The sequence below is a fragment of the Bubalus kerabau genome, chromosome X, assembly GCF_029407905.1.
Source record: "Bubalus kerabau isolate K-KA32 ecotype Philippines breed swamp buffalo chromosome X, PCC_UOA_SB_1v2, whole genome shotgun sequence".
NCBI classification, from domain to species: domain Eukaryota; kingdom Metazoa; phylum Chordata; class Mammalia; order Artiodactyla; family Bovidae; genus Bubalus; species Bubalus kerabau.
The window spans coordinates 159,977,917-159,987,427 of record NC_073647.1 but is presented as its reverse complement, the minus strand read 5'-3'; the positions used below and the strand labels follow the sequence as shown (position 1 = coordinate 159,987,427).

Below are 9,511 nucleotides of genomic sequence, written 5' to 3'. Positions count from 1 at the left end.
CCCCAATTCAATCCCTGGGTTGGGAAGATATATATATATATATATATATATATATACACACACACACACACACACATGGATAATATACATGTAATAATAATAGGTAGAGGTGTATATATATAGTTACATATATATATATGTATGTACATATATTTTTGTTGTTGTTCAGTTGCTCAGTCATACCTGACTCTTTGTGACCCCATGGACTGCAGCAAGCCAGGCTTCCCTGTCTTCCACCGTCTCCCAGAGTTTGCTCAAACTCACGTCTGATGAGTCGATGATGCCATCCAGCCATCTCATCCTCTGCCACCTCCTTCACCTTTTGCCGTCAGTCTTTCCCAGCATCAGGGTCTTTTCCAGTGAGTCATCTCTGTGCATCAGGTGGCCAAAGTATACATACATATGTGTGTACATTTATGTATATGTGCATGTATGTGTGTGTATTTAGCATGTATATGTATAAGCACTTTCCTGGTGTCTCAGTGGTAGAGAATCTGCCTACCAATGTAGGAGGCATGGGTTAGATCCCTGCGCTGGGAAGATCCCTTGGAGAAGGAAACGACAGCCCACTCCAGTATTCTTGCCTGGAAAATCTCATGGTCAGAGGAGCCTGATAGGTTACAGTCCATGGGGTTGCAGAGAGTCGGACACAGGTAAGCACTTTCACTTTTTCTTCTGGTTCACTGGGATGACCTCTCAGGACTTGTGGGTTGGGAAGCCACCTGCCATGCTGTGCAGAGGCCCAGGGCTTGTGAGGAGACCTGTGTAGAGAAGAACGAGACGTCTCCAGGTGTACCCTACCCAAGCTGAGCCCCCGGGGGTCTCAGCCAGCGCACAGCTTGCCTACGTGAGCCATGACAGAACTGCCCTCAGCCGACTTCCTGAGCTGCTAGCTGGAGAGCCCCAAGTGGTACTTGTGACCATCCTTCACATCTGGGGGGGCAGGGAGGAGCTTGACTGAGCTGAAGACAGCTTTTCCCCCATCTTCAGCCCCACGGTGTCATCGTTCAGCATTGCTGGTTGCAATCCAGGGTGCTGCTGCTTTTATTCAGGCCCCCCTGAATGCTACCACCTAAAAGAAAAAAAAAATTTTTTTTTGGCCTGAGGCTGAATACCAGACATTTAAGAAACACAATCAGGAACGTACTCTGGACATCAGGAGTTAATCTCTTTGTTTATCCTTAAAATAGAGCTTCTCCCTAGAGTAGTCATGTTCAATTATATGTCATTTCTGTTATTTCTGGTGCCGTGAGGATTAAAGGCCATCACGATGACTTCACAGAGAGGCCAAAGTTGCACTTAGTTCCTTTTCTCAGAATACAGAACATTCATCAGGGGGCAAAAAAAAGTAATAATAATAAAACTCTCATGAAATTATGAAAAGTACACAAGGAACAAATCAAAGGATTACATTTTAAAGCCTCGGGACATAGAATATTATTCCTTATAAGAAGGTCCCGTGGTATTGGGATTATTTCCTGGAATGCTCACGATTTATTTTACAAAACCACCTAATGAGCAAACCGCAAACAAGCAGATAATAAGAGCTTCAGAGAAGACACATTGGGTTTTTGCCCCCTCAGTGGGGCTTGCTTGTAGCCTCCAGCACTCTCCGTTATATCAGAACCATCAGTTCTCAAGTAAAAGTGTCACTGGCGATTTGTTAAAACACCATGTGATTTGCACCAGCACTTCCGGGCAACTGTGTTAAATGGGTACCACGTCGTCACTAGGTGATGCACGTCAAGCTCAGATGTCAAACAGAGGAAGTTCCTACGAGACCCAGCAGCAGATTCCAAAGTTTCTTCTCGTGTAATTTCCCTCCTAAATGATGCTCTTTCACAACCAAGAGTTCTGTGGGGATTCTATGCCACTGAAGTTGCGACCCATGTTTGAGTCACCAAGCGGTCAGTGATCTTCCAATACTGCAAATTCCTCGTATCTGTGTCCGAGGTTGGGTAGGGTTTGCGGTTCCTAGGGCTTCTAAAACTCTCAGTTCAGTTCAGTTGCTCAGTCGTGTCCAGCTCTTTGCAACCCCATGGACTGCAGCACGCCAGGCCTCCCTGTCCATCACCAACTCCCAGAGTTCACCCAAACTCATGCCCATTGAGTCAGTGATGCCGTCCAATCATCTCACCCTCTGTCGTCCCCTTCTCCTCCCACCTTCAATCTTTCCGAGCATCATGGTCTTCTCCAGTGAGTCGGTTCTTCGCATCAGGGGGTCCAAGTATTGGAGTGCATAGGGTCCCCTTTTCTCCACATCCTCACCAGTGCTCGTTTATTGCTGTTGACGGTAGTCCCTCTTACAGCTCTCATTGTGGCCTTATCTGCACTTCCCTGATGAGTAGTGATGCTGAGCATCTCTGCATGTCTGTTGTCCATCCATTTGTCTTATTTGGGAAAATCTCCATTCCAGTCCTCTGTCCATTTTAATTAATGCATTTATCGTTGGCTGTGCTGGGTCTTCATTGCTTTCCATGGGCTTTCTCTACTTGTGGTGAGTGGGGAGCTGGTCTTCCTATTGGTGCAGGGGCTTCTCACTACAGTGGCCTCTCCTCTTGCAGAGTGCAGGCTTTAGGCATTCAGGCTTCTGTGGTTGTGGGACACAGGCTCAGCAGTTTCAGTGGGCAGGCTTGGTAGTTGTGGCATGTGGGATCTTCCCGGATCAAGGATCAAACCTGTGTCGCCTGCACTGGCCGGCAGATTCTTATCCACTGTGCCACCTGGGAAGTCCCTCTGCCCATTTTCTTAAATCTTTTTTTTTTTGTTTGTTTCAATATCAAATTGTATGAGATCTTGTATATGACGTTAAACCTTTACTGGATATATCATTGGCAAATATCCTGTCCCATTCTGTAGGCTGCCTTTCTTTTTTTCCTTTTGTTGATGGTTTCCTTCATTGTGGAAAAACCTTTTAGTTCAATGCAGTTTCATTTATTTTTGCTTTTGCTTCCCTTGCGTGAGGAGATGTATGCCAAAAACATATTACATACTGCGTATTTTCTTCTAGTCGTTTTATGGTTTCAGGTTAAGCCTTTAATCTGTCTTGAGTTGATTTTTTGCATGTGGGGTGAGAAGTCCAGTTTGATTCTCTGTCCAGTTTTCCCAACACCATTTATTGAAAAGGCTGTCTTTTCCCTGTTGTATATTCTTGCCTCCTGTGTTGTAGATTAATTGATCATATAGTGAAAGTGAAAGCGTTGGTTGCTCTGTCGTGTCTGACTCTCTGCGATCCCATGGACTGCAGCCCGCCAGGATCCTGTGTCCATGGGATTCTCCAGACAAGAATACTTGATCATATAAGCGTGAGTTTATTTCTGGGCTGTCTGTTCTGTGCCATTGATCTAGGCGTCTGCTTTTGTGCTGGTACCATACTGTTTTGGTGACTGTAGTTTTGTAGTATAGTTTCAAATTGGGGCCTGTACCTCCAATTTTGTCCTTTCTCGAGTTTGTTTTGGCTGTTTGGGGGTCTTTGTGTTTCCATATAATTTAAAAAGTATTTGTCTTAGCTCTGTGGGATGTACCATTGGCATTTTGATAGGGATTGCATTAAATCTGTAGCTTGCCTTGGACAGTAACCTCATTTTAAGTATATTAATGCTTTCAGTTCATGAGCATGGTATATCTTTCCATTTATTTGTGTGATATTCAATTTCTTTTATCAGTGTCTTAACAGTTTTCTGAGTACAGTTATTTTGCTTCCTTGGTTAGATTTATTCCTAGGTATATTTTATTATTTTGATGTACTTATAAATGAACCCCTCTTAAAATTTCTCCTTCTGATATTAATAGTTCATTTTTAGTGTAGGGGAAAACAGGTTCCTGTGTGTTAATTTTGTAGAATGCAACATTATGAAATCTTGATTTTTGCGGCAACACGGATGGATCTAAGGGCCTGATGCTAAGTGAAACATTAGAGAAAGACAAATACTGCCTAACCTCACCTATAGTTCAGTTCAGTTCAGTCGCTCAGTCGTGTCCGACTCTTTGTGACCCCATGAACCACAGCACACCAGGCCTCCCAGTCCATCACCAACTCCCAGAGTCCACCCAAACCCATGTCCATTGAGTCGGTGATGCCATCCAACCATCTCATCCTCTGTCGTCCCCTTCTCCTCCTGCCCTCAATCTTTCCCAACATCAGGGTCTTTTCCAATGAGTCAGCTCTCCGCATCAGGTGGCCAAAGTATTGGAGTTTCAGCTTCAACATCAGTCCCTCCAATGAACACCCAGGACTGATCTCCTTTAGGATGGACTGGTTGGATCTCCATATGTGCAATCCAAAAGGCGAAACAAAATGGGAACACTCACAGGCATAGAGAACAAATGAGTGGCTGTCAGAGGGGAGGAAGAGGTGGATGACGTAGGTGAAGGGAATTTAGGGGAACAGAGCTCCAATTAAACAGTGTATAAGCCATGGGGCCATAATTGACAGCGTAAGGAATACAGTTAGAAATACGATGAAAACTTTGCATGGGGACAGATGGTTAGTAGACTTGTTGTGTGGATCATTTCGCATTGTATGCAAATGTCAGATCCCTGCATAGTATACCTGAAATTAACACAATAGCATACGTCGGCTGTGAGAAATAAGAAAAAAAGGGTGAGCCAGAGGCAGAGGGCATGGAAGAGTGGATGGAATTGAAATCCTCTGCCTGGTAAAAAGAGGGGAAAAGGAATGACAAAATGCTGACTCTGGGGGTAAAAAAAAACTTTTGTTGAAAACGTCAAGTTTCTTCCCAGCGTGATGTGTAGGGTTAGTTGGTTCCGAAGCAAGAAGAGTGTTCTTTTATTTTTAAATTTGCATCAGGCAATTTGGTGATGAGTCCCAAGATATCTTTAGAAGTAAATGGGCTTAATTATTGATCACTGCAAGACGCCTGTTCAGTTTCTCTTTACCGGGGTGGAGAAGAAACAAATGCATGCCGGGGAAGGGGAGTGGGATCCTGGCGTCTTCCGCCTGGCGGACGTTTACAGGCGGAGGCTCTTTTCTCATCTCGCGTTGAGTGCGGCACCCTGTCTAACGTCTGCTTTGTTTTCTTCACCGGAAGAGTTTCTCTGCTTTGTCAGCTTTGGAGGTTTGATCCCTTCCTTAAGAAAAGACCACCGTTCTCAATGTTTGTTGTTACCTAGAATAACAGGATTCTAGACGCTGTCTCTTGCATTTACGCAGGATTCCGGTATATATGACATCATTTCACTGGAAGAGTTGACACAGGTGTGTGTGTCAACATAATTGCATCAGAACATTCACAGTTGATCGCTTCTCTTTGAAGGAGGTAAGAAAATGCCCACATGGTTACTTTTTTTTTTTTTTTTCTTTTTGTATTGAAGGATAATGGCTTTACAGAATTTTGCTGTTTTCTGCAAAACCTCACCATGAATCAGCCATAGGTATACACATATCCCCTCCGTTTCGAACCTCCCTCCCATCTCCCTGCCCCATCCCACCCCTCCAGGTTGATACAGAGCTCCTGTTTGTGTTTCCTGAGCCATACAGCAAATTCGCATTGGCTATCTTATTTTACATATGACAACATAAGTGTCCATCCTACTCTCTCCATACATCTCACCCTCCCCCTGCTTCTCCCCAGGTCCATAAGTCAAGTCTCTTTTTTTAATTAGTTTTCTTTTTTTTTTGCTGGATCTTCATTGCTTCGCTGGCTGTCTCTGGTTGTGGTGTGTGGTGTGCAGGCTTCCCGTGGCGTTGGCCTCTCTTATTGTGGAACATGGGCTGTAGGTGTTTCACGGGCTTCTGGAATTGTGGCTCCCAGGCCCTGGGGCACAAGTTTCAGGAGCGGTGGTGCACGGGCTTAGTTGCTCTACAGCAGGAGGGATCTTCCCAGACCAGGGTTCAAACCAGTGTCCCCTGCATTGCAAGGCAGACTGTTAACCCCTGGACCATACATTTCCTTTAGCTCTCGCAATTTCCTAACCTGTTTTAGCCCTCAAAAGACCACTGTCCTGCAGAAGACTAGCACAGCAGTTCCGAGCACAAACTCTGGGAGAAGCCATCCTCGCCTCTTATTGGCCGTGTAACCTCAGACCAGTGTCTGAAGCTCTCTGGCTGTACTGTCATTTGCAAAAGGGGGATAGCATATACCTTCAGGTGGGATTGCTGTGAAAACGGAGCCCACGAAATGAAAGCTCAGGGGAACAGTCCATGGCCTGTGGCAAGTGCTCACAACTGAGTGCTGCTGCTGTTACTACAGATGTAGACAATGAGGTATTGACACGTAGACAATAACGTGATGCGAAGATGCTGCTTCATGTTCGCGAGTCCACAGCCGTGGTTTCCTGGTTTGGATGCAAGTCTGGTTCCAGGTTCCTCTGCTAAGGGCAGTGGGGAGCGTGACCCTCGGGACTCTTGCCCTGCAGTTTTTTCTCCATGGACGGGGGCACGTTCCTCTTATCTGATTTCCTCCTTTGTGGGTCACAGTGCAAATCCTCACCTCCTCACAGTTGAGGCAAGAACCAAATCATTTATAAGCAGCTAAAAATTATAGAGGTCTGCAAAGGGTTCAGTGGTGTTAGGACTTCATGATTTTAAGTGATGATTCCTCATTATATAGATACAAGTATGTCATGGATACATCGTTCATCATCTAGGTCCTTGCTGCTGCTGCTGCTGCTAAGTCACTTCAGTCGTGTCCGACTCTGTGCAACCCCATAGACGGCAGCCCACCAGAGTCCCCTGTCCCTGGGATTCTCCAGGTAAGAACACTGGAGTGGGTTGCCATTTCCTTAAATCAAGAAAACAACACATCCACAGAGATGCTTCAGCATCTTTTAGCATTCAGTGTAAAAGATACTGGATGAAGGTTTCTTTCTTTATTCCTTGCATTGTATTTTTACTGCAATTTGCATTTCTGGATTGACTTTGGTATTCCGCTTATGTTTTTATTTTGCTTGTGTTTTTCGTTTAACTTACAGATAATAAGAACAGACATCTAGGTACATAGAAAGGGTTTTGAAGAGAAGCAGACCGAGTAAAGAAAAAAAATTTGGGGCCAACATCAAAATTTCCAAGCAGGTAGAAAATATAAACCAAACCCCAAATGTTGGGTGCCAAATTTGATAGATTCCTGGCGCTTGTGGCCGTCTGTAAGAAATCCTATGTGAACAATTTTGGGGCATCAAGTAGCTTATAAAAAGAACTATTTGATGTGTTGAGCAAAGGAATGAACAATAGCCATAGGATTCAAATTTCCTGAAAATTCTCTGGAGTTCAGAGTGAAGGGAATTTTGATTTTGGCACACTGTATCTCAGAGTTGGCTGAACCGAACACATTTCAAAAATAGTTTGAACTCTCAGTGGAGCCTAAAGCATATTTTTTTTTCCCCACAAGCCTTAAAGCCAAGTCTTATTTTATCCAGAAGTTTTAGTTCTTTCCGTCCCAGGGGAGACTGTAAATTTGGACACTTCTGAAATGAATGAGACCATTTAGGTTAAGATGGATGGCCTGTCAAATACAGTCATAAACTCTAGGAGGCAGACTTCAGGATATTCACACTCTTCCCATCCTCTCCCTCATGGAACATGCTTGGTTGGTGTGACCAAAAGGAAGTACGACTTTTTTTTTTTTCACGTTTCCATGTTCTGTATCAGAGGGGAACCTGATTCCAGGCCGTGGGGACACAGGTTTCTAGATCATCCGTCAGTGAATCTGGTTCCTACTTTACATTTTAAACATCGGTGACTGCACATAGATAGCAAAGGGCAATCAGCTTTCTGGTTGTTGTTCAGCCTCTTAAGTTGTGTCTGACTCTTTGCGACCTCATGGACTGCAGCATGCCAGGATTCCCTGTTCTTTTGTACCTCCCAGAGTTGGCTCAGACTCACGTCCATCGAGTCGGTGATGCCATCCAACCATCTCATCCTTTGTCACCCCTTCTCCTCCTGCAATCAACGTTTTTACCCCCCCCTTAAAATTATATTTGGCAAACCTTATTCTTACATTATTTACAAAATTTAATCTGCCTATATCTTTTGCTTCTGTTTTATAAATATTAGAGAAGGGTGCTTCCCAATGCTTGTTTCATTTTGTATCCTTCCTGTTTATTACACTGAGAAAGATGGAAGGGACACGTACGTAGTCAGGTAATGTTTCATAGGGAGCAACAACTATATTTTTTCACCTCCAAATAAATAGCGCCTGAATATCTCATAATGGTGTCTTCCTTCCTTCGTTGAAACAAGTTTTCGACAGAAATACTTCATTCGCCAGAACTTGCCTAAAAGTAGCATCAAAGTCCTAACTCATGTCTATAAAGCTGCAATCAGATTTTTTTTTTTGCTATGCATTTGAACATTTTTAAGCTCCTGGATGGCAACAGGATGAAAAAACTAACCTTTTCCCTTAAATGACGACTTTGTAGAAATGAATATACCTGTTGTTTTTTGAACTTCAAACATATGGCGTAGTTCTTAGGTACCTTTGAAGCCGGGCTCATTTTTTTGGCACGGTTTACAGCATAGCCACTGGAAAAGCTTTCGTGGTCCTGTAGGCTCAACTGTAATATTCGAAACGGTGGTTTTTCAGCAGACCTGGTTTCCTCCGAAATATGCACACACTGGCCACTTCAAGGAAAGATTGTGAATACCTGCATCTCTTTGGCTTCATGGCTGTGTTTGCTCCTGTGTCTTAATTGTTGTTAGCTCTTTAGCAAGTTGCTGTCTGCCTCTTCATCTGGTAGAACATTCTGTTGATGTCAGTTCTATAATGTAACCTATGTTTTCCATTCTTACTGTGGCAAATTACATTCATACCGCTTACTCGTCATAAAAATTACATTAGCGAAAAATCTCATTTGTTTAAGACACTGAAAGGTTATATACATTAAAGGGAGCTGGCAGGAAGCATTAAACACAGAACCAAGGGCAGTATTACAAGGGCACTAAATTTTAAGTGCCTGCTTTATTTGCTTGTTAGGGGAATAACTGAAACTTGCTCCTACTGAATTTTACTATCTTTTAGGGTGGAAGACTCGCAGATGCCACACGACACCTGATTTTTCAACAGTAACAGTATCCTCAGCAGGTGAAAGCTGCTCAGCTTCATGTATCCCGGTACCACCAAGCAAATAGTTTGTGTCCTATGAGTATAAAATATGTCAACAGGGTAATTGAGCTAATAGGTGCTGGCATTGTTTTCCCATGAAGGTCTCAGTGTAGAGTCTAATGGAAGTTACCCGGCTGAAAATGAAGGCCACTCGTGCCATAATATGGAAATAAATTACATTGCTCTTTAGACCACAGGACCCTAATTTGTGAGTTCACGGCCATCACGTCAAACCTTGTCACGTCATGCGTCTTCACATCTGTCGGTTTCCTGGCAGAGAAATCTCTCCTGAGAACACAGGAAGGGTCTGGCAAGGCAGATACTGACATTTCCTACGATGGTTATTTCCCAGCTGACATATTGGAGGAATAACTTAAAAAAAAATTTTACCAGATGTGCAGTGTACTTTTTGAATATATATGCACGCGTGTGTGTATGTATGTATATAC

General features: G+C 43.7%; 1 long non-coding RNA gene across 1 annotated transcript; it reads left to right on the top strand.

Annotated features, from left to right (window-relative positions):
* The first annotated feature begins 5,144 nt into the window (after nucleotides 1–5,144).
* LOC129639901 (uncharacterized) lies at nucleotides 5,145–9,219 on the top strand. The gene is made up of 3 exons (XR_008708662.1): nucleotides 5,145–5,279; nucleotides 6,610–6,714; nucleotides 8,979–9,219. It is a non-coding gene; the product is annotated as an uncharacterized LOC129639901 (long non-coding RNA).
* Nucleotides 9,220–9,511: the final 292 nt, after the last annotated feature.